Source organism: Salminus brasiliensis, chromosome 9 (assembly GCF_030463535.1).
Source record: "Salminus brasiliensis chromosome 9, fSalBra1.hap2, whole genome shotgun sequence".
NCBI lineage: Eukaryota > Metazoa > Chordata > Actinopteri > Characiformes > Bryconidae > Salminus > Salminus brasiliensis.
Window position 1 is genome coordinate 29753733 of NC_132886.1, and position 24691 is coordinate 29778423.

General features: G+C 44.0%; 1 long non-coding RNA gene across 1 annotated transcript in view; it reads left to right on the forward strand.

The window, feature by feature from the left end:
• Positions 1-16382: 16382 nt before the first annotated feature.
• LOC140561691 (uncharacterized) overlaps positions 16383-24691 on the forward strand; it is a 66426-nt gene continuing 58117 nt past the window's right edge. Inside the window, exon 1 of the long non-coding RNA XR_011980090.1 lies at positions 16383-16457. This is a non-coding gene — a long non-coding RNA (uncharacterized lncRNA). The remainder of the gene's footprint in view (positions 16458-24691) is intronic.

Below are 24691 nucleotides of genomic sequence, written 5' to 3' on the forward strand. Positions count from 1 at the left end.
CCTTTCATGAAGACACAGGACGACTGGCAATTGGAAAGTCCTTTGCATCCCTATGGGAGCTGTAATGAAGATTTATTAACCTGCGTGTTTAGTAGAACAGGGCATGAACCGTTTGTGCTCTCAAGGTCATCTCCTCCAGTCTCCTCATTTGTGTACCGTTGGGATGTGTAGTACCAGTCAAGAGTGGACAAGAAGGCCCGGTATCATCCTATCATCCAGCAGTGCCCTAGATGGTTCTTGGCTTGGATGTATGGGTCTAGTAAAACCAATAATTGGCATATAATCCTTAACCTATTGTGGAGGTTCTTGAAGAACTTTGAAAAAAGCTTCTTCAGGCTCATGCGTCATTTCCAAACAGTGTCGTTTCATTAATAATCAAAAATGTTTGAACAGCCAATAGAGATTTACAGAGCGGAACGGGAGAGATACAATAGTGCCTGAGGGAGAGCTACTTAAAGCCCATGTTTCTCTGTCGGCCAGCCCCAGGAGCCTATCCTTTATCCTACATCTCTACCAGGATATGGAGCACCTGAGCCAGTTAGTCAGTGTGATGGATCACCCTGCCTTCTGCCTCAGCTGTTTCCTGCTGAAACTTTCTACACCCCCCCACACCTCCACCTCCTCCCCATCGCTCTCCCTCTCTCCCTCCCTCTCTCTCTCTTTTATTTTTTTCCCTTCCCTTCTGCACGCCCAGCTGGGACCAGCTCCTCCATCAAGCCCAATTGTCTCTGTGAGTTGACAGTTCCCTCAGCACACCAGAGGTTGACCTGCTCTTTATTTGCACTGCCTAAAATAGCTGCGTTGTCAAGTGCCTGTAATGCAGGACGGCGCGTTATCTTCATCAAAGCGGCTGCCAGCGTCTCAGTAGTGCCACCGTATCTGTCTTTGCGCGCTGCCTCCTGCTCCTCAGATGTAGGCATCATGTTTTTTCATGCCACGGAAAACTAAAAATACCAGCACTGAATTTACAACAGCTTTCTGTCACGGTTCAACCCAAATGTGTCGACGGAATCGCACAGGTACGGCTGGATCCCACTGAATCGCAAGCTGTGGAATTATCAGGCTGCAGTGTGTAACTCCTAGCTACAGCCTAACGTTTCAAAACTGTGATTTATTGGCACTGTAGGAGAAGCAGTCTGCTGCTATAGACCACCCCCCAGTGACTTTCTGCATATGAGGACTTGACGGAGGCATGGTTTGAACTGTTGGTGGCAGGTGTGTTGAGGGGGAAGGTAGTACTTGGCCCTGTTTGTTGGCCTCTCCATCAATCAGACCCAGTTGAAGTGTAAATAGACAACACCTCAGTGTAATGTCACTTCCAATCCCGGTGGAGTATTTCGAATATGCACATAAAGTGGACTGGGAACCCATGATCTATGCAGTTGGGCCGAAACAGCCCTGTACCGTCTAGAGGTCACCTTCTCGCTCGGTCACATCTACATTAACTGTCCTATTTCCTCATGTTTTTTGATACGTAAGGTAATAAATGAAGAGATTGCGTTTACTCATTTTTTACTCATATTCTTTATTGAGCCAGGAAAGCCAATGAGAATAAATGTTTCTAGGGAAGTAGAGGCGAGGGAAAAACAGTAAGATTACCATAAAGGAGCAGTTTGTAGTTCTAGTCCATCTGTTTCTGTGCATACTTTATTAGCCTCCTTTTACCGTTTCAGGACCCCACAGGCCCACCACAGAGCAGGTAGTACCACACGGTGGTGGCGTGTTAGTGTGTGTTACACTGGTCTGAATGGATCACACACAGCAGTGCTGCTGGAGTGTTTAAACCCCTCAGTGTCACTGCTGGACTGAGAACAGTCCACCAACAAGAAATATCAATATCCTGTGACCACTGATGAAGGACCAACACAGACTGTGCAGCAACAGATACAGAGCTTCTGTCTCTGACAGAACTAGGATGGAGTGTCTAATACAGTGGACAGTAAGTGGACAGTGTTTAAAAACTCCAGCAGCACTGCTGTGTCTGATCCACTCGTACCAGCACAACTAACACTACTAACACGCCATCATGTCAGTGTCACTGCAGTACTGAGAATAACCCACCACCCAAATAGTAGCTGCTCTGCGGTGGTCCTGTTGGGTTCCTGATCATTGATAAACAGGGTGAAAGGATGCAAACAAAAGATGCAGAGAAGCAGATTCTGGTCCATGTTGATGTTCCGCTGATGTAAAAGCTGCTGAAGAACCCTGAACTCATTCTCGTGTGTCATGAAATCTGTTTGAGACAACTTCTGCTCTGTGACGTGGTGCTTTATCGTGCTGGAAGTAGCCATTAGAAGATTAGAGGACACACATGGTCAGCAACGATACCAAAAAAAAAAAAAAAATCAAAATAAAAGCCCAAAGTGTGCCAGGAAACCCTTCCCCACATCATTCCACCATCTCCTCCAGCCTGGACTGTTGAGACAAGGCAAGTGTGGTCCATGGAATCATGCTGCTGATACTAAATTCTAACCCTTCCATCTCCGTGCCTGAAATTCTTCAGACTAGACTACATGTCTTCACTCTTTAGCTGTCCAGTGCCCACTGCAGCCTCAGCTTTCTGTTATTGGCTGACAGAATTGGAACCGGACACGATCTCCTGCTGTTGTAGCTCTTCCACCTCAATGTTGTGCTTTTGGGCTGTTGACCTGTCTTATTGATGAGGCGTTTTCATCCTCAGAATTATTCGCTAGATAAAAACCCTTGAAAGCTGGAGGAGCTTATGAATTCAATTTATGGCTTTTAGCAAATGATGCAACATTATTTGTTAACAGATCGACAGGTAAAGTAAAGGATAGCAGTGTTTCTGTGTTGGGGATCACTGAATGTTTTGGAAATAAAGGTGTTGTGCTGACTCCCGATGGCATCAGTGCTTCTAAGTAAACATGAATTCGGTTTCATTAATTTTTTTATCCTTGGATCCAGCCCCGGTTTAATAACTCTCACTGGGATTTCTCCTCTTAAAGCTGTGAGTTCGTTATTAATTATCTGACCAATTATCCTCGGAACTGGTGTGGTGTAATTGCCTATTAACACCTATGTCTGGAGAAAACTTTCTCTCGGTAAATGATTGCGTTCATTAATGAGGTTGACATGAATGGTAGATTGTTGGGTTGTGATTGAGGCCAGATGTTGGCAGGCAGTTAATTCCTATAAAATGAATTAACTTGATTTCATAAGTGAAAGGCTTCGGGAACGAGTGAATAATCGACGGCGTTTTCCTCACTAGTGCCATCACCAAAGTGAATATAGCATCCCTCTGTGCGCCTTTCTCTCTGTAGCTGTGTGATCTCTTTATATCATGCACTCTGCTTCCAATAAACGCCCCCATTATTGAGTTGAACGACAGTTGGCCCTGCTGCAGCGAAAGTGAAAAGCCCTCTATCCCGCATGGATTGAAAAGCTCTCTATTCCGTATGGCCTAGAACCGAGGGTGCTTTGGGGCAAGGAGAAGAAAAAGAAAAAAAATCATGTTTCCGTTTCTAAAGCTGTCCTGTTCAAGGCCACCAAGCAGGTGTGCGTCAGCTGGACCCTCGCTTTTTCCGCCGCCAAGAAAACAGCAACAAATGGCTCTGGGAGGAAGGACACTGAAAGACAGAGCGCGAAAGGCGCAAATCTTGCCCAAAAGCCCTCATTAGGAGAGCAGAGAGGAGGTGCGATCCAGTCAGCTGCTGTTGGAGGGAAGGGGAGCGAGGGAGGCAGCTGGAGGGAGCAAAGAGGGGCCTGTGTTGGGCTGGAGCTCGGCCAGGCCTAGAGGCCCTCGCTCACATTATATAACCCTACAGTGGAAAGCAAACATAGCTGCTCCGCGGCTGGACGATATACGAGCGGGAGCTGAGTATGCTATGAATTATAAACAGCCAATTTAGCGGGAGGATTGAGACAGAGAGCGAGAGAGAACATTTTCGTCCCAAGAGAGGTCTGAAATAAGGACATGGCTCAGTCTGTGGAGTATGTGCTAAATGGAGTATTAGGAGAAATGTTCCTCGCGTTCATACTTCCTCTTCTTGAGGGGTCTTCTGGGGGACTCGAGGAATGGAATTCAGACAGAGTGACCCTATATTGTCATGATTACATACAGTATTCCAGACTCTCTGTAGGGCTCCCTTTGATGCCGGTAACCTTGAAATGCCTTGAGATGGCCTTGACCGGCCTTGAATAACTCGAATAGAAGGGAGTTGTGACTGAGGCTGGATTCCTGCATTTTTGGTCCAACAGAAGGGGTACATTATGTCCTAAAACGCACGTATAGACAGATGGCGTAGTGCTGCTGGGATCTTATGGACCCCATAGGAAAACCACTTTAAATCAAACAGAAGGACGCTGAAGCTGCTTGTTGACTCACTCATGTCGGGCTCAGTTGAATTGTAGTGTATTGTTAAGGCTATAGTAGTTTTGGCATAATGAGAAATTGCATAAGTTGTTTATGTAACCCTTGCTTACTTTCAGAGACCGTTCCCAACAATAAACAGATAATCTTCACGCGTTGCCCCTGGACAGCTGCTAAGAGTGACTGTATAAAACATATGAAACATGGCTGTAAATTCCAGGGGGGGTGGGGTATAATTATAACTTTAATTATAGAAAATCTCCTCTGGGAAGTAGAGACAGTTATTCCAACAGAAGCAGGATAAACTCTGGACAGAGACCACCATTTCTCAAGGGTCTCACTGTGGTTTTTGGTCCGCATCAGAGTGCGATTACTGTATTCAGAGCTGTCCAAACGAATCAGTGTCTGTCCTCTGCATAATAAACACTTTTATCTTAAGGGGTCCAATAAAGACGATATGGCTATGGTTTAAGGCGGTTGCGCCACCTGTGCTGCTGGTACTTATGCCACTGCACAAATACTACAAGTATCACAAGTGTGATGTGTTTGGTGACGGACCAATCACAAATCTCACTTTTCCTCTTCAACCCCCCCCCCCCCCCCCCCCCTTATTCATGTGATGTTCCAGATTTGTAAAGATCAAAATGAAAATGATCCTAGCATGATGTGTATTCATATGTTCATGCCTATTGATTCATGCCCCACTTTAAGCCCCAAGAGACTGAAGGGGGGGGGGGTGAAACACATCCACATGTATATGTAAGGTGACAGTTCTGCTGAGCACACGCAGCCAGCCGTAGAATGACAATAGCGGGATTAGCGTCAACTCCCATCCCCTCTTCCCTCTTCCCTGTCTGTGTCAGAATGCTACGCTCATCAGTTACCCCCAGTGCAGATCCGCAGGCATGCCCGGGCCTGTCCCTGCACCCGGCTCCTCTCGCATGGAAAAACCCCTGAGGTCGGATCCCATGGGATGAGGCTCCATTGAATTTTACATTCAGTGACATGATTGATGGTTTAGCTTAGGAGACAGTTCAGTCTTCTTCACAGTGACTATTTAATAGATCAGCTGACCCTGGCCAATTGATTTAGAGCAATTACTGATATTGGCTTCTGGTTTCAGTGAATCTCTGTATCAGACGCGTTGGGTTCCTCAGAGATGCCAGGTTCCTGAGTCTTATTTTAGAATTGCGTGTAGTGTTAAGAGAAACACTTTGCATTTGTTGTGACTGGTAGTAGCCATATTGGCAGTTGTTCTCCGTCTCCAGTGCATCTTTACGCCCACCATGTTGGAAAGGTCAAACACATGTGGTAAGCGAGGGTCAGTATCCCTGATTTAATGAGCCATAACTCACTTATTATACAGTAGATTTTGACCAAATCTTTCCTAATTTTATCCCATTTTCTTCCCAATTTGGAATTCCCATTCATGTGAATTCCCCCCAAACACTAGAAGGGTAAAGACAAGCACATTTCTCCTCTGACATATTTGAAGTGTGATGCAGCATTGTTAGGTATCCATGCTCTGAGGAATATGTGGCTCCCCAGCTCCTCAACTCACTCCAGAGAGAGCAAGGCCAATTGTGCTTTCTAGGACTCTGGCTACTCATGGCAAGAAGCCTGAAGCCTGAGCCCCAGGATTCGAACCAGCAGATACAGTTCTGACCAACAGTCGATCTTAAATGTCTCTGTAAATGAGATTCATTGATATCCGTGTTTAAGGTTTTTGTTGGGTGTTGTCTTCAGTTATAATGGCCTTGTTATGTTTACCAAGCAAAGGTTTCTGGTAAAGGTTGGTTTATCGGGCCACACCCTGATTTTCTTCATTAAAGGGAACTGGTCACTTCCATTACCCCACCCCATGATCAACTGCCCAGCCCAAACTCATAGTCAAAACAGAAATAATGACAGTACATTATTCCTACATCTCCCAGAGTTCCTCTGTACTGTTTGAGCTGGTAGACGTGTGGCCAGATCTGCACTGATGGTCACCCATACCACTTTAGCATTTCTTCTCTGCTAAAGTGATGCATTTTTGTTAAATAAATAGGTTAAAAAGTAGCCCCAGCGTTACGCTAACCCCAGAAACTTGTAGTCCTAATCTTTTGCAGTCCTGATCTTGGGTATGGCTAATGTAAGCAGTACCCTCACCTTGCCTACACCACTTTTAACGTTTAGCGACAGCTAACTAGTAAGCTATCAAGCCATCTTTAGCTCACAATAAACAGATAGCATGTTAGCTTCCTGTCTGACTTGGGTATTTGTCTGCTTGTTTGTCAGTTCGTTCATTTGTCAGTCTGTCCATTTGTTTGCTTGCTTGTTAGTCCGGTCCTCTGGCTGCTCATCCAACCAGCCATACCAGACGTCCATAGCCTGTGTGTGTGTTCACATCCAGCAGTAGTAAATAGTGAACCTACTTGCAAGCTTTGCTACGTAAGAGGTCTGTAGAACTGTAGTCTGGAGGTCTGTAGTTTGATGTAAACTTCTGCTGTCCTGTCCGGTTCTGTATGGGTGGCATAGCAGGATGGGAGTCTTATAGGAATGTGTGTCAAGCATATCCATTAGAATATTAGGACCACACCCAGGCAGTTCTGCTAATAAGTGCTTAGAACACTGGGTTATCGATCACAAGGTTGTGGGTTTGTTACCCAGGTCAACTAAGCTGCCGCTGTTGGGTTCTTGTGCAAGGCCCCTGAACCCTGTCAGGTGGGAAATGCAAAGAGAAAATTCCCTTCTACTGTAAAAGTGAATGAACTGAATGAGAGTACAACTTATTATTAACTATAATGTAGTATCATACAAATATGTATAATGGGTTATAGGGTGTTCCTTGGGAGAAATAGCGATAATCACATGGTTATTATTGTGGTAGTATACTCTAAGAAATAAAGGTTCTTACAGTGATTCCATAGAAGAACCATGTTTGGATCTATAAGGAACAATTTTTGTGAGAGAAATAAGACCCCTTAGACCCACGCTGCACTTTCATAACTACATTAATGCCATAATTAATCAGTTCCATAGGTCCTACAATAGAACCCTGTGGGACTCCACAAAAAATACTTTGCTATAAAAATCACAGTTGTTTTGACATAAGAATTAATAACTCAATAATATCCCCAGGGTCAGTATAGGGTTCAACTATATTGACTTCTTTACACCTTACACCAGGTTCTTCACACATACATCTCAATTACAAAAAAAGGTTCTTTAGAGAACCACAAATTGTTATTTTATGGCATCACTCAAAGAACTCACCTTTATTTCTGAGAGCGTGGCAGTTTTAGTGCTACTTCACTTCATCAGGCAGTATAATTCGCTGCTGTGGTGTCGCCACATAGCTCCAGCCTGCCGCAGTAGAAGCGATTATGCCAGCTGGATGACTGTCATCTGTCAGACTTTCCTCCAGCAGCCGCTCAAGGTGATGGTGTCTCCGCTGCTGCTTTAAGCTCTTCTATCCAACGCCAGGAACGCTAACATACTTCTCCACCCTCTCCTCACAGACGTCCCCACCGCGGCCCTCCTCTGCCGAGTGCCCAGACGTATCGGGCCTGCAGTAAAAGTGTCAGCTGAATGTGGATCATCTTCAGCCTGATCTGTAATTCTGAGTGATATATGGCGGCCCGGCCCGAGATGCCGAGGCGCACAGCAGCTGCTCATGGTTAGTGTCCAGCGTCTTATTTGTGCAGCCACCTCTCAGAATCATTGTGATTTACAGCGTCCCATTCAATGGCAGCAGTGATTGGGCTTTAGCCTTACTCGCAAACTGCAATCTGCGAGATTTATCATCCGGACGGCAGGCGATTCTCTGTGTGTGTCCTGTGAACAGCGGCTGCACTGTAACCAGAGCGCTTCAGAACGGTGCAGGAGTCATCGGGTTCATGTCTGCAGCTTGTCACGTTATTGTATGAATTTGATCAAGGGCAGCAGTGCTGGGCTCTGCAGAGTTTCAGCTCGTAAAACGGCAGGCCCACAGCATCACAGCGGCTCTAATGTAGCACGCAAGTTGCTTCCATTTACCATCAACTCAAAGTTGATTGTTTCAGAGCGTTTATTGCATGTAGTTATACCCAGTCCATGTCAAAAAGACAGTTTTATTCATTTAGTTTAAATATACAATCTGTCTCTGCCTGAAAGGCCTATTGCGGACTCATCCTACAATGGGGGTTTATACTATTTAATAGAATAGAATAGAACAGCCCTGTATCTTTTTTATTTTTGACAAAATGTAGTCTCCATTTCTCTAATACTGTTATTCAGAGGGGTTTGATGTGAAAAATGTATTTTAAAGAAACGTACATACCTTGACTTCTTTACAGTGGTGGTGAACAAAACCAGGGTTGCAATGACTACAATGCAAATGTAGCCATTTTATTCACCACCAACACTAAAACTACTGTGGCAAAATACTGGAAAATGAAATTTGAATAATAGGGAAACAATTTTAGACCAAAAACTACCATCAGCTCTTAACTTTTAAAAACATTGAACACTTTAGATGTCTAGTTTCCTTCTCCACCCCCTATAACAGAGGAGTTCACACCCAACCACTCTGAACAGCTTTGGTCTACATCAGTTTTTTAGCTGTTCAGATTTCTTTTTTACAGAAAAAATGGTGGGATTCCCTCTTAAGACGTTCTAATTTTACACTCGCTGAGCAGTTTATTAGGGACACTACACTACAATAACAGGTAGGTCCTCCTTTTGGACTTTTTGGTCGCAAAACGCCACACCGTTACACCCCCTCCACCAGCCTGGACTGTTGACACAAGGCAGGTTGGCTCAGTGGACTCATGCTTCTGGCCTTTGACCATCTGTGTGCCTCAAGGTTCACCAGACCAGTCTTCTACCGTCCAGATTTGGGGAGCCTATGCCCACTGCAGCCTCAGCTTTCTGTTCTCGGCTGACAGAAGTGGAACCTGACGCTGTTGTAGCTCATCCACCTCAATGTTGGACGTGTTGTGCTTTCTGAGATGCTTTTTTGCTCACCACAGTTGACCTGACTGCAGCCTTTCTGTCAGCTCCAGCCAGTCTGGTTGTTCTCTGTTGGCCTCTGTAGGCTCAAGGTGTCTACAAAACCGACACTCACTAAATAAACTCTAGAGACCGTTATGCTGAAAATCCCAAGAGATCAGCAGTTCTACAAATACTCAAACCAGCCCTTCTGACACCAACAATTACGCCACGCTCAAAATCACAGATCACATCTTCCCCTCCCTTCTGATGGTTGAACATTAAGAATTTCCCTTTAAGGACCTCTAATACGCTGCTAAAGTGGCCATAACAGCGCTGCTAATGTGCTGTTATTACCGTTTTAAGAATTGAGCTGATAAAGAACAGAAGTCATGTAATGTTCTCACTCAGCTGGGACTGTTTTACTGAGGCTCCTTTGAGTGCTTTAGATAGTGAAGCTTTTCTGGAACTCATCACTTTCCCCCCTCTCTCGCTCGCTCTCTCTCTCTCTTTTTCAGCTTGTTGCATGTGCTTTTTGTTTATTGTTTGCTGGTCAACTTGGTATATAAATAATCCGATTTTGGGCCCTCAACACATCCTGCCCCCGCTTCCAGTTTCAGAAGGAAACTTGTGAAGAATCAAATTGCCCTCATCAAGTCGTTTGACGGCTGCTTTAAAGGGCAATGTTAGCGTTAAACCTTTACGAGCACTGAAGACAGAGCTGCTGCTGCTGCTGTCACTGCAGGCTGGAAAGGGCACTCTGGGGATTATGGTGCACACTCACCAGCCCCCTCCCCCTCTCTGAGACGGCACTTTGAGTCCGTCCTCTTTTGGTTCGAATTTGTCACTGGCAAGCCCCCGGAGTAGAGGATTTACCTTTAGAACAGACAGATGCTTATCTCGGGGAAAACTTTCAAGCAGCTGTATTCCGTTCTTACACCCGCTGAGACCTCCTTAAGTCCAAATGATATCTTGTTTTCTTTTTTTTTTCCCTTAAAAGCTCGGCTCAGTTGTGTGAAAACAGCTGTTCATCCCTGACTTTAAAACAGCACTAATGACGAAAGAGGACTTGCATTCTTTTCAGCAGACGCTTAGCAACTGTGAAAAGACTGGGTCCCAGCATGGCGGAAATGTGTATTGTATATGAACAAAGGTATTGGGACAGCAGCTCATTGGTTCTTCTTCTTGTTGGAGTAACTGTCTCTATTGCCCAGAAAAGACCTTCTACTAGACTAAACTGAAGCATTGCCTTGGACACACTTTCTAATGAATACATTCAACTACTTTAAGTTGCACCCATTGCTGACACAGATGTGCAAATATGCACATACAGCTTGTCTAGTCCCTGTAGAGAAGTACTGCCAATAGAATAGGACTCCCTGGAGCAGGTAAACATGAACCTATTGGCACCATGCCTAAGCCTGGCATGGGCAAAATGGTTATAACCCCCCCCCAGCATTGAGCTCTGGAATGATGGGGCTCCATCCCATACTTTTGGGATGAGCTGGGGAGTTGGGGGTGAGGTGGAGTGGTGATCATCAAACGATCTGACCTTACTAACGCTCTTGTTGCTGAATTCAGTCAAATTTTCACAGCAATGCTCCAAAATCTAGTAGATTTGGAGGTTTTTTCATTGGTCTTGTTTGCTACTGGGCTCCTCCTACGGTGGTAGAGTGTAATTCACTTTATCTCCACTGACATAAATACAAATCATGCTTTGAGTGCCCCTCATAGACAGCTATACTCGTGCGTTTGTTGTAAATGCTGGATTTATTTTTTGTAATTTCTCAAATTTCTCCCTTTTTTTCAATTCTTACTGCCAGTTAAATTGCCTGCCCATTCATAGCACCCCCTAACTCTAGCAGTGCTCCCGACACTGCTCTGATTTATGCGAAACCAGGGCAGGCTCCCCAGCTCTACCGTACCACCTAACCAACGCCTGTGCTGGCCAGCATTGCTTAAGAGTGGTGAGAGGAGAGAGTGCCATCAACACACCTGGCGATTGTGCACTCTCTGACTCCAGATGCTGATGGCAAAGCAGCATGACTCTGGATTAGAGCTTGCAACCCCCAGACCATAGTGGTTACTGTATTAGACCACTGAGCCACTCGGAGCTCGTAACTGGTGAATTAACAAGAACAAAAGAAGGGCAGTAATGAGGAATACTCCACTGGCCCTAGGCTCTAATCTGCGTTTCCTAAAGGGCCCAAGGAAGGTCTCCTTAAGACAACGGCATGTTGACAAGCTCGGCAGTGAAGGGAAAACAAACAGAGGGAAGAGACTAAACATCTGACAGCTGCATTGCCAAGACGGGAAGAGCTGGCAACAAAAGTTTGCCTCATTTGCTGCCGACGCTCCTCCGCCCAGCGCCGGGCCACAAAGAGTCATTGTGGCCGGATCAAAAGTCGATTGATCGGCGCTTCGTAGAGCTGACACATTTGCTTTCATCCGCTGCGCTGCGGCAGGCTCGCCGCGCTCCACTCCCAACCAGTCCGTTTCCCCTCCACCAGCTGCTCCACTGCCGCTGACTGAAGGAGGTATGTGTGTATGTGTGCGGTGTGTGAGCGAGTGCGGGAGTGTGTGTGTGGTCACCATGGCGATGCCCGGGCAGGCCTGGTGACGGAGGACAGCTTGGACTGGTGCCAGGATAATGCGCCAGTAGCATCTCGTTTGTTTTCTCTGCGCAGTGTGTCTTTGTTAATAGAGGCTGATGGGCAGGGCATCGCAGGCTGAGCTGAAGGGCAGGTTGAGGCTTCAGAGGCCTACAGCCAAGCCCAGTTAACTGCACACACCAGCTGCTGCAGAATCGGTGCCAACCAGAAACACCAGCCAAGCTCTCAATGCGTGTGTGTGTGTGTGTGTCCTATTGTGTACACACATACAATATATAAATGTGTAGGGGAGAGTGGAGCATTAATTAACGTGGGGTAAAATCTAAAATGTTGGTTTTATATAGTGAAACAGCAGCCGGACCGATATTTCTCCAGTGTCACCATGAAGACGATGTATTCACCATATATTATTTTGAAGCTGGTAAATAATTTTGAGAGCTCCAGCCAGTTACAGCCTCCACACTCAATGAGCAGTTTATTAGGAAGACCTGTTTGCCTACTCCTTTAAGTCAATTGTGTGGCCGCAATGCCATGTATAAAGTCATGCAGAAGGAAAGATCTTAGAGACTTTGAGTGTGGCATGAATGTTGGTTTGAGTATTTTTAAAACTGCTGATCTCCTGGGATTTTCAGCACACCGGCCTCTACAGTTGGTCTAGTGAGCGTCAGTTCTGCAGACGGAAACACCTTGTCGATGAGAGAGGTCAACAGAGAATGGCCAGACTGGGGCAAGCTGACAGGATGGTAACAGGCTATGGTAACTCTGATACCATTGTATTAAACTTTTGTCAGCTGAGAACAGAAAGCTGAGGCTGCAGTGAGCACAGGCCCACTAAAGCTGGAAAGTTGAAGACTGGAGAAGTTTACAGATGATAAGGTCAGAGTTTGACGGCAACCAATCTTCTAATGGTTTCTTGCAGCGTGCACCAACTTGTGGAATTCATGTGACAAAGAATTGAGGCTATTTTGAGAACGAGGGTCTGTAACCACAATTAGAACAGTATAGAAACTGATGTTTGCTCTTCTAAAAGGGCCATGTTGGACTCAGTCAATTCACTAATCAAATTATTTTGGAAAATGATTTTATTCATTTAGATGTAGTTTATTTAGTTTTATTTATTTAATTTGGGAAACTTGTCTGGGTCAAAAAATCACATTCCAGTTATCCTGTTAACTTTGTTTGATCAAGCCATACTTACCAACCAAAATAATAAAATCTGCTTCCAAATGAATGAGATTAGTTTGTAAGCTGGTTGGTTAGCTTGTCTCTGCCAAAAGGAGTTAAGTGACCTTAACATATCACATTCCAGTTCTGTTTACATACTATTGTAAGTCCAGTTAAAGTTACATTTTGAATGGATCATATTAACCAGGGTGAGATTTTCGTTGTATGTTAACTGCTTCAAAGAATATCACAGTTTTACAGTGTCACAGTATACAGTATTTCACAATTCTTCCTCTTGTTCTTCATCATTATCTTATTATTATTGTTATTATTTACTGACTTTATTTTATAAGTCGTATAGGAAAAATATCTCCCTAATATAAAACTAAGAAGGCTGCATGTGAGTGATTTTAAACTACTTCATTTCCAGGTAGTGATTATTTCATATTAGACATATTTTCTCCATTAATCGATTGATTGATTGTTTTTATGACTCTTTTATAAGAGAGTAGGAAATTGGTGGGATTCTCTGTTTGATTGCATTTTTTTACATAGTTTTTCCCCCCAGTACCAGTATTAGGCACATGTACACTGTATACCGCACAATGGTAAACCGCTGCAACTCTAATGTTAGGTTTTTGTAAAACATTGTTAAGAGTTTAAACATTTTTATTAATAATATGGATATTTTGCATCAATTTTCTAGACTATTTAGCAAATAACCCCTCAATCTGTTACAATTAACCCCACCTATGAGTTACGATGCAGAGTTTGCCAGACGTTACGTTTTCATTTGTGGGTTGCTCTTCTCATCCCAAAGATATTGAATGATGCTCCATCACTCCAGAAAACCCCGCTCCAGTGTGCCGCAGCCCAATTATGGGGGCCTTTACAGCCCTCTAGCCGAACCTTGGTGACCTTAGGCTCAAGTATTATATAGGCCCATTCTATTAGCAGCGCTGGTCTGCTGACTTTATACAAGCTGTGTGTGCAGAATTAAACACCTGAGTCAGCAGCCGGTGCACTTTAAAGTAGCTGAATTCATTAATTAGAATGGAGTGCATCCTATTGGACACAGTGTAGATGGTGTATAGGGAGCTTGTACAGCTAATAAAATCACTCCACTTAAAAATCACTATTAAATGACTGCTAAAATCAATATGTAGCTTTGAGGACACTGGTTCAAGATGTGGAGATCATTGGCTGTAAGCGCTTTTTTGAATTCATCTCTGGCACTTTAACAAAGTTTCATCTTCTATTTGAGGCTGACAAAGACACTAAGTGGTCATGCCAGTAATTAATCAAACAGTGAGTGGGCCTGTATGGAATTGGATGTCACATCTGATGCGGCATGGCGATCTGCTTTGTATCAGCTGTCCTGCCGCATGATCATCATTCATTTTCATTCATTCATTATTTTATTTTATTGTTTCTCCCTCACAATCAGCCACCAGTGAATGAACATCATGAAATGTTGAAAGACTACAAATGCACTGAAATGTTTAACATTTTATTAAAGTTTAAAATGAGCTGACTGATCTGAGATCAGTGTTAGTTACTGGAAAATTCTCGAATAATAGTCTAATCATACAGCACCCCTGCTAATCTTTCATTTACATTTACATCTATGGCATTTAGCAGATGCTCTTATCCAGAGCAACTTACAAAAGTGTTTTGCTATTTACCCAAGGATAACCTCAGCTAGTTAGAATAGACTAATAATTCAAAGATCCTCTAATCTTAGACGTTACTAAACACAAGTCAATAAGGTGACCCTAGTACTCAGCTATTCGTCCAAGTACTCTCAGAAGAGGAGGGTCTTCAGTCTACGTTTGAAGACAGCGAGCGACTCTGCCATTTGGACACCCAGATGAAGTTTGTTCCACCACTTTGGTGCAGGACAGAAAAGAGCCTGGACGCTCGTCTTCCGTGGATTTTGAGGGATGGCGGGTCGAGCCGAGCCGTACTTGAAGCTGGAAGGGCTCTTGGTGCGGATCGGCTTTTGACCATTGCCATCAAGTACGGAGGGGCTGGTCCGTTCTTGGCTTTGTAGGCCAGAGTCAGGGTTTTGAATCTGATGCGGGCAGCAGCTACAGGAAGCCAGTGGAGAGAACGCAGCAGTGGAGTGACATGGCTGAATTTAGGAACGTTGAAGACGACCTGTGCTGCTGCATTCTGGATAAGTTGCAGGGGCCTGATGGTGCACAGAGGGAGACCAGCCAGAAGAGAGTTGCAGTAGTCAAGTCTGGAAGTGACAAGAGACTGAACCAGCACCTGGGCGGCCTCTCTAGAGAGGAAGGGTCGAATTCTCCGGATGTTGTACAGGGACAATGCACCAGTTCTACCAGAAATTACAAGCGTTTTAATTATATGTTTGCTTTAATTGGCACAACACAAAAAGGAATTTCAATGATGTGATGTTCTTTAGTTTGTGTATGTGGAAAGTAGCAAGTGCACGCTCAGCCAGTTGAGAGTACACGCTGAGCATGGACAAAAAGAAAAGAGCGAAGAAGTGTCTTAGAAAGGTATGAGAACCAACATTTTGGAAAAAGCAAAGCAAGGCTACATTTTCCTATGCCCATTGTGCTTAAAGTCATTAGGAAGTTTACAGCCCTTGGCATTGTAGCGAACCTCCCTGGATTGCAACAAATGTTTAATTGAATTCAGATTTATTTCTATAGCGTTTTTTTTTTTTCACAGCGAATGTTGTCACAAATCAGCTTTACAGAGATCTGTGTCCAAGCCAAGACCAACAGTGGCAAGGAAAAACTCCCTCAGGTCGAGTGGAAGAAACCTTCAGAGGAACCAAGACTCAAAAGAGGAACCCATCTTTCTCTGGTCGATGCCTGATAGTACAACAAATAACAGAACAAGAATAAAAATCTACAAAGGAAACAATAGTGAAATAAGAGCTTTGGTAAATGTGACATTAAAGCTCAATTAACTTCCAGATTTGAGGAGTGAGATCAGATTTTTTGTTTGTTTTGTTCCAGTGCGAACAAAAGAACTAACCATGTGAATACCAAAGCATTTCTAACTGATTTTCATTACACATTTCTAAGAGAATTGGTGCATTGTCTGAAAGAAGAGCAGGGGTGCCATTATTTTTGGCCAGGACTGTATGATGAAAAACTATATAACTAAACAGTTATAAAACACAAATAAGACTTTTCAACATAACTGCAACGCAACTGCACTGTGCAGTGGGGTCCAGACGTCCCCTCATGAAAATGCAGCTACTTCTGTTTGTTTCCTTTCTAATTCAGTACAACATTTTTCATTAGAAATGATATCTACTTCTTCCTGGTCAGGTATGCGGTGGATCCAAAGCCCGCCCCGGAATCAGTGGGTTAAAGGCAGGAATACCCCCCCGGGGCAGGGAGCCATTCCATTGCAAGGTAACTCTCACACTCACTCCAAGGGGGCAAATTAGCCTAGCCAATTCACTTACCATGTGTGTTTTGGGGAGGTAGGAAGAAACCGGAGTAAACATCAAACTCCTAACAGAAGGAGACCAGAGCGGGAGACAAACCCACAACCCCAGACCCCCTGGAGCTTTAGCGGCACACACCCTACTAGCTGAGCAACAGCGCTGCCCTCCGAATCATTTCAATGCAAAACTGAGTCTTTATGGGGTGTGTCCCCTTTTGCTTATACTTTTAAGCTGGGATGGGTTCCACAAGTTTGTGCAACAGCCTCTTCCTCAATAGATCAGACCCACCTTAAACTCCTCATGGCCAAAGGTTTGCATAGATTTGAGTATTTACCTAGAAATGGAACAAAATGTTGTTTGTTTGCTTATTTCCTGGATTACGTGAGGAAGGAACCACAAAGTAGCTCATTCTACAAGATCTCTGAAGGGGTATCTTCAGGGATATCTGGCAACAAGATGTTACAGCAGACGCCTGTAGTAACTACTGTAAACAACGGCCATCCACAAGACAGAGAGGAAAAGAGGACTCATCAGACCAGGCCATCTTCCTCCATTGCTCTAAGGTCCAGTCCGGACGCTTGTGTGCCCATTGTAGCCGTTTTCAACAATAGACAGAAGAGAGAGAAGCATGGCCACTCTGACCATACTACAGCCACACAGCTCATAAACAGTGTGTGTTGTTAAACTTATTAGGCAGTCCAGAGACCTGTGCCACAGTAGCCTTTCTGTTGGTTCCTTGTTTGGACCAGTGTCAGTAGGTGCTCAGCACTGCTAACCAGGAACAGTGCACAGGCCTTGCTGAAGTGTATGCATTAAATCCATGAATGTAATGTACCATAAAGTTGTAGTGCCACCACCCAACACTTTAACACTGAACTTAAGACGAGCTGAAAGACTGGTAGTGTGAATGTAGTATTTAGAGCAACAAGCCTGAATCAATGTAGAACTCCTAACAGCCTAAAAATAAGAGGAGGAGCCCTTTATGGCCATGCACAGGTGCACCTGTCATTTTTAGAAAGCGCATATGAACCTTTGCCAAATGTCAGCGGTGCACTCCCAAGACCCCTCTTGAAGGTTACTAAGGACACCAAGTGGCAGCGTGGGGTACGGTGTGTCCCTCCACTTCTGCCCAAACGCTCTGCAGTGAGTGCCTTTGCCATAACTCATGTCTACATGGCTGCAGCAGAAGTGCGAGTGTTAAAACTAGGTCTTAATTCTCTTCTAAAACGAGGTCAGATCGAAGGATTAAAAAAGGAAACAATGGTGGGTCTAAAAATGTGTGTGTTAGTGGGCCACAGTTTCTCTGAGCTATCTGCACACATCTGCTCCTTATCTCCAGGTGCTTTGGTCTTTCAGTAAGGATGAGGTTGAAGGCATCTGTACAGGTCTGCTGACTGTGCATTATAAATAACAATGCAGCGGCGGAGAGGAAAGCCAGAAGCAGCAGGCAGCACGTGGTCTGGTTAACTCCAGCGGCCGAACGTGCCTCATAAAAGAGCTTGATGTGTGCATGAAGCGATCAGATAATTGGGAGCTTCTTTTTGCGGTGCCATTGCCACGGGAGACCGGAGTGAGGGTGTGTGTGTGCTGAGAGATAGTGAGGCGAAGAGGGCTTGAGTTTTCAGGCACTGTTAATCTGAAGATCTAGAAACACCTGCAGCAATAAAACAGCCCATACTGTACAAGAGCACAATGGAGGGGGTTTCCTGCGTTTGTTTGCACTGGAGTTAATCTTCAATGCTTAACAGGTGATGGATCGAGGAATAGCGATCACACCTGAAGATTGTAAGATCACTCGCCTTAGCCACCTGCTGCTTATTCATAGAAACACACGTGTACACACAGGCACACTTCCAGAATTCCAAGAATTGCCCTTGCTTTCAGTTCAGGTCATAACAGTCACCGATGTTCTCGAAAGCTCTTTTTACAGACTGAGCCATGAACAGTTTTGGGAGTACTGGGCCTTCCCATAGCATGTCTCATATATCAGTATATATGGATTTTTCATATTTCCAACTTATATTTGTCATGTATTGGTATGTTGTAATATGTTATGTTTAGATACATAAATATTAGATAGTTAGATGCAAAAGTATTGGGACACCTGCTCATTCATTGATTGTTTCTTCCGAAATCAAGGGTATTAAAAATGTATCCTGTTTTTGTTGGAGTAACTGTCTCTACTGTCCAGGGAAGATCGGGAGCATTGCAGTGAGGATTTCATTGCTTTCAGTTACAAGAGCGTTAGTGAGGTCAGGATGATCACCGCCCCACCTCATCCCCAACTCCCAAACTTTGACTGCCACCTGGCTCAGGCCTCAGGCAAAGCCACAAGACCTGGTTTGCATAGCATTTTGTTTGCTGATACACTATATAGACAAAAGCACTGGTACTCCTGCTTATTCATTGTTTCTTCCTGAAAGAGTTTGTCTTGCTTGTGTAGAAGTAAATGTCTCTACTGTCCTGAGAAGGCTTTCTACTCGATATTGGGCTGATGAGATGAAGATTTAACTGCATTCAGCAATAAAACATATTAGTGAGGACAGAATGTTGAATGATCACGACCCAACTCCCAACTCATCCCAAAATTATTGAATGGAGCACCAAGCATCATTCTAGAGAACTCTCTAGCAGCATATGCCTGCAGCATGGGGCATGGTGACGGTAGGTTGATGTTTATCTGCTCTAGTCCTATTCTATTGGCAGTACTTCTCTACAGTTCCTATCTGTTCAGGAATCTGATATATATTACATAAATTTGCATGTATGGAATTCCCTTATTTTTCACATATTGGAATATGTGACACACATGCCAGTTTATTTGAAACTGGCCATTTTCAAATGTGGCATGTATGGGATGTATGGTTTCATGGTGTCCAGAATTTGTACTGTGCTAGATTTTGAAAAAAAAGTTTTTGTCTTTATGAGCAGATCAATACATAAATATAATATATTTATGTAGGTTTTGAAGTCCAGTCCTTTGTAATATGTGCATATATGGCCAAATATTTGTTTTGAAAGCTTCCATTTTACCAAAAAAATCATCTTCACAGGGCGCCCCCAAACTCGCACTGACGGGCGGTTTGACTGGCAGTTTGAGCGCTATGTGACCAGCCTCGAAGCGCCATGTGAGCGAGGCAACTGTCACGAAGAGAAAGCCGACGAATGTGAAAACATGTCCTCATGCGATAGCGCCTGTTACTGAGCGTACATCATATGACATGACAAGTGGCAAGGTTCATGTAACCCGGCTCAGAACCCATATCTGTTTACTCTAGATACCGGTACTCTGCAAATACGTTAGCGGCATTTTCTTCCACTGCTCCATTAGCTGTGCTCTGAAATGTGTCAAAGGGAAAGATTAATTATTAGGTTGAAGGTCAGCACTCTTAAAGCTGCTAAAAGGGGTTTTTGGCACGATGCCAAAGTGGGGAAAAAAACTTTTTTGGCTTCCTAAAAACCTTTCATTTTGGAAATTGGAAAAAAAAAATAATACACTTAACTGCACTATTCTAGATTTTCCGTGCCCGTTTGTGAGAGGCTTAAGAAGTCATGCATGAGTATTCCTATATATCACATGTAATTCCCTAGTTAATAGCTGACTGCACTCTTACCAGCACAGGTGGTGGACGCTTAACTAGAGGCCTTCCTTTTACAGTGCTAAGAGTGAATGTCCACCCAGATCAGCCATTAAAACATTAAAACAGGTGACATGAATGACATAGATTATCTGGCATCACTTAAGGGGTGGGATATACATATTAGGCAGCAAGTGAACAGTCAGTTATTGAAGGTGATGTGTTGAGTGCAGGGAAAATGTGCAAGCGTAAGAATCGGAGCCACTTTGACATGAACCAAATTGCGATGGCTAGACGACTGGGTCACATCATCTCCACAACGCTAGATCTTATGGGGTGGGACCACCAGCAACAGAATGCTCCACCTCAGGTTAAACTTCGACAGTTGGGGTAAGAATTGAGTAGTGTGTAGTGGTGAAGACTCAGATTTTAGGCCTCACAATCACATTTTTTGGAAAATCGCTTTACATATGTGCTGTGCTTCTCACCTTCATCACCCTCTGCAGACTGTACAGATCATGCTGACTCCATCTTCCCTCCCAGAACTTTTGGGCCGTTGCAAATATGCGTCTCATAGGTACATGTTTTGGGGGAAGTCATGTAATGTATGATCCCTAGTCATATAGTGTAAGATAGACATTACATTCCGTCTGCCAATTGGGCCAAAATCACATAATTTAACCTTTTTAGCCTCGATTTAAAGTCTGGCTGAGTCTGTGCTGGTTGGCTGTAGTCTGTAGAGTCGACCGTTAGAGGGAGAATTGAGTAGTGACTAGTTCTGCAGCACCATTTAAGGTGGAACAGAAATTCGTATAGGAAACCAACATCTGCCCTGTACGTAGGGTAGCCTCAAATATGTGCTGTGCTACTCACCTCCAACTCCCTCTGCACTCTTTACAGACTATGTAAATTCTATCTTCCCACCCACAACCTTAGTCTAAGGCGTTTTGGCTCACCCGAAAATGAAAATTCGTGTCTTCTAGGTAACATGAGGCAAGCGTGTTTTGGGGCGTGTTCGGTTTGGTCCAGCAACAGGTTGAAGTCGTGTAGTGGATGATCCCTAGTCGTTTTATAATCTGCTACCACCTTAAAAGTCCTATAGTGTACCCAATGCTCAAGGATGCCTTCAGAGGTCTTGTGGAGTCAGAGCTGGTTTGATGGAACAAGGGGACCTACACAATATTAGGCTGGTAGTTAATGTTATTGCTGAAGTGTGTAAATAGCTCACTAAACGGCTAATGTTGTGTTACTGTTTGTGTAGAACAGCAAAGGTTTTGGCTGCATCGTAATACAGTCTACCGAGAAACCACTGTTGACCAGCATGTTTGCAATTTCAGCATGGTCAGCTTTACCCTGTAAGTACACTAGCTGCTGGTATCATCATGCCTCATTTCTAGATGTTATTTATGTCTCCTAATCCCCTGTGGAAGTATTGATCGAAACCTATTGATTATTTCGGTTCTCTTTTAGCTCTAACAAGATGTGTTTTGTGTGTAAATGCAGCACTTAGTGATGTATGCAGTAAATGCAGAATCATGACTTTCCTTCATATGTTCAGTTCAGGCTTTAAATCTTATCATATTTCAGCAGTAATCTTGGTTAAAAGGTGCAGACAACCCTTCCCTTTTCTGTGTGACTGTTGAAGAATACCTTATTGACAATGAGCCTGTTATGACTCTTCTAGTCAACCAATAAATGTAAATCTAGAGGGATACTTAATAGCAAGAGTAATGAGTCAGGGGCTTCAGTTGTAGCCTTCTAGAACGCCCACCTGACAGCTCTGCTGTTATTTCTCTTCATACCTTTGTGCCGTACTGTGTTGTCATGTTTATATGGCAATTCCCATGGTTGTCTCCAAGGATAAAAGCTGACTCTTGATCCGATTCCACACGGAAGACGCCTACTCAGCACCTCAGCATCTGTGAGAACTCACCTTGTCTCAAGGCAATGAAAGACAATGTTGCTATCAGTATGTTCACATGAGAACAAGTCTCGTCTTGAGAAGCTTTTGTAGCCGTCCAGGAAACCTCAAGTTTACCCAAGGTGTGCCCGGCCCAGCGTTGCGTAACCTCAGTGTTGCCGGAGCCTTAACGACTGTTCCAGCACTTTGCGACTTGCAGAGGTCTGCTCCAACTTGAGCAGGTCTGGTTAACGGCCACTCTTCTTTCGTTAGGTGCTGCACCTCTTGTGTAATCCTTGAACCCACAGTGAACATTCTCTTGTTCACGCACATCCGGGATCTATCTTGGCAGCAAGGCCTAAGGCTGGCAGGACTGTTTCTTCTTCAATTCCTGCTTCTAGGTCTTTAAATAATAGTACAACCTTGGAAAAACACATCACCCAAAGTTGGTTTCTTGGAGTAAAGGACATACAACAGGTTCATCATAGACCTCTTTCTGTAGGCATGTGGACCTGTACAGTTTAGGGTCATCCTATGACACAAATCCTCAAAGTTTCTTTTCTGTCTCTTCCTGTGCTCAGGAAGCTTTGAGGTTTGAGCATGGTTCCCAGAGTGCTGTCCTGCTAACCTACCCTGAAGCAAGATACCCTAAAACGTTGGACATCTTCAAACATCTAGGGTGAGGATTACGAATTCATTATGATGGCCTTCCAGATAAAAATGTCATGGTTCAGGTATAACAGTGAAAATTTATTTCTAATGATGGTGGATTAGGATAGGATTTCCATGACTATTGCAAGCAGTCACTGCTTCCAGAGAGGGAGTTTCACACTTTCATGTGAGAGATCAAACATTTATGCTGAGCCATTGCTTTATACGAAATGGCCATAAGAAATAATGATTGCTCTAAAATAATTACTAGCTATTGGATTAATTAACCAATTGTACCATAATGCCTTGAGATGTTCCTCTTACTTTCCGCTATCGCACCTCAGTTCCATCTGTGTGACAAGCAAGGTGCAACACAATGTGTACTAATCATTATGCAAATTTATTGAAAAGGACAAACTAAAATACTGCATTGACATAAGTATTCAAGCCCTTTACTCAGTGCTTAGTTGAAGCACCTTTGGCAGCCTGGCACCTGGACATTCTTCTCTGCAGATACTCTCAAGCTCTGTCAGGATCAGGTTTTCATTAGGAATGTTTGCTTCATTCAGCTCGCCCTCAATCCTGGCTGGTCTCCCACAGCATGATACTTACACCACCATGCTTTTATGGTGTCGGGATAGTGTTGGGCTGGTGAGTAGCAGCGCCTGATTTCCTCCAGACTTGACACTTAGATTTAAGGCCAAAAAGTTCAATCTTGGTTTTATCAGACCAGAGAATCTTTCTCTCTCAGTCTGAGAACACTTCAGGCAGGCTTTTGTGTGTCTTTTACTGAGGAGAAGCTTCGGTCTTAAAGCCCAGATTGGTGGAGTGCTGCAGTTATGGTTAAGTTTCTTTTTCTTCTGCACACAGGATCTTTGCAGCTCAGCCAGAGTGACCCAAAAAGTTTTGTTTTATCACTCCACAGAACAGAATCCCCAAATGTCTGTGACTTATTTATCTGGTTCTGGGCAGATTGGAGCTGATTGTTCTTGTGCTATTGGGTCAGCAGAGGTCTATGGGCATGGTAACCTTCAGTATTTAGTATGCGTCTTACTGTGTCTTATGAGATCAGATGCCTCTTGATCAATCTGGTGGCAGCCGGTAATAACTTCCTCTTTCTACCATGTCCAGGTAGCATAGCCAGTGGTCCTTTAACTTTGGACTTGTGAGCTGTGCTTCCAGCTGTATTTCCAGGGACATTCAGTGCCTTTGCTCTGTTTTTGTATCCTTTTCCTTGTTGGTACAAGGCAATGACCTCTTCTCTGAACTCTCATCTCTTGGGCATGTTTCTGGTGTTTCAGACAGTCAACAAACCCCTAGCTAGTCCAGGTATTTGATGTGTTTTATCTTAAGCTTACCCGATGCAACTAATTAAGCCCTTGATTTGCCACCTGATTGCAATTGTGTGCTCTTAGGAGGGATTCTGTTCTGGGGGTTGAATAATTCTTAGACTGCAGTTGTCATTAAAGGTGATATATTAGTGTTACATTTGGAGAAACCAATAGTATCAGTTGAGCCAATGAAAAATTTTTCCGCATCACATATCTTTGCATAGCTATGTTTTTTTAGCACTGTAATAAGAACACAGATTTTTTTTTTTTTTTTTTAATATCCTGTCCTTTGGGGTGTGGTTAGCCAGCTAAAGAGATGGCGAAGCTGGTTGCAAGGGTTAGCTTTCCCAGGTTTCGTTTCCTCATGCTCTGCTTTTGACTGCTACCCAGATCAGGCCTCAGGCAAAGCCACAAGGCCTGGTTTGCATAGCATCCTGTTTGCTGATACACTATATGGACAAAAGTGCTGGGACACCTGTTTCTTCCTGAAAGAGTTTATCTTGATTTTGTTGAACGTGTTAGTGAGGACAGGAAGTTGAATGATCACGACCCAACTCCCCAACTCATAACAAAAAAATTTTAATGGAGCACCAACCATCTTTCCAAAGAAATATCGTCCCGCTGCTTCACAGCTCAATACTGGGGCGGCTTTATACCCCTCTAGCCCCATATCTGGCATTAGGCATGGTGCCAGTAGGTCCATGCTTATCTGCTCCAGAGAGTCCTATTCTGTTGGCAA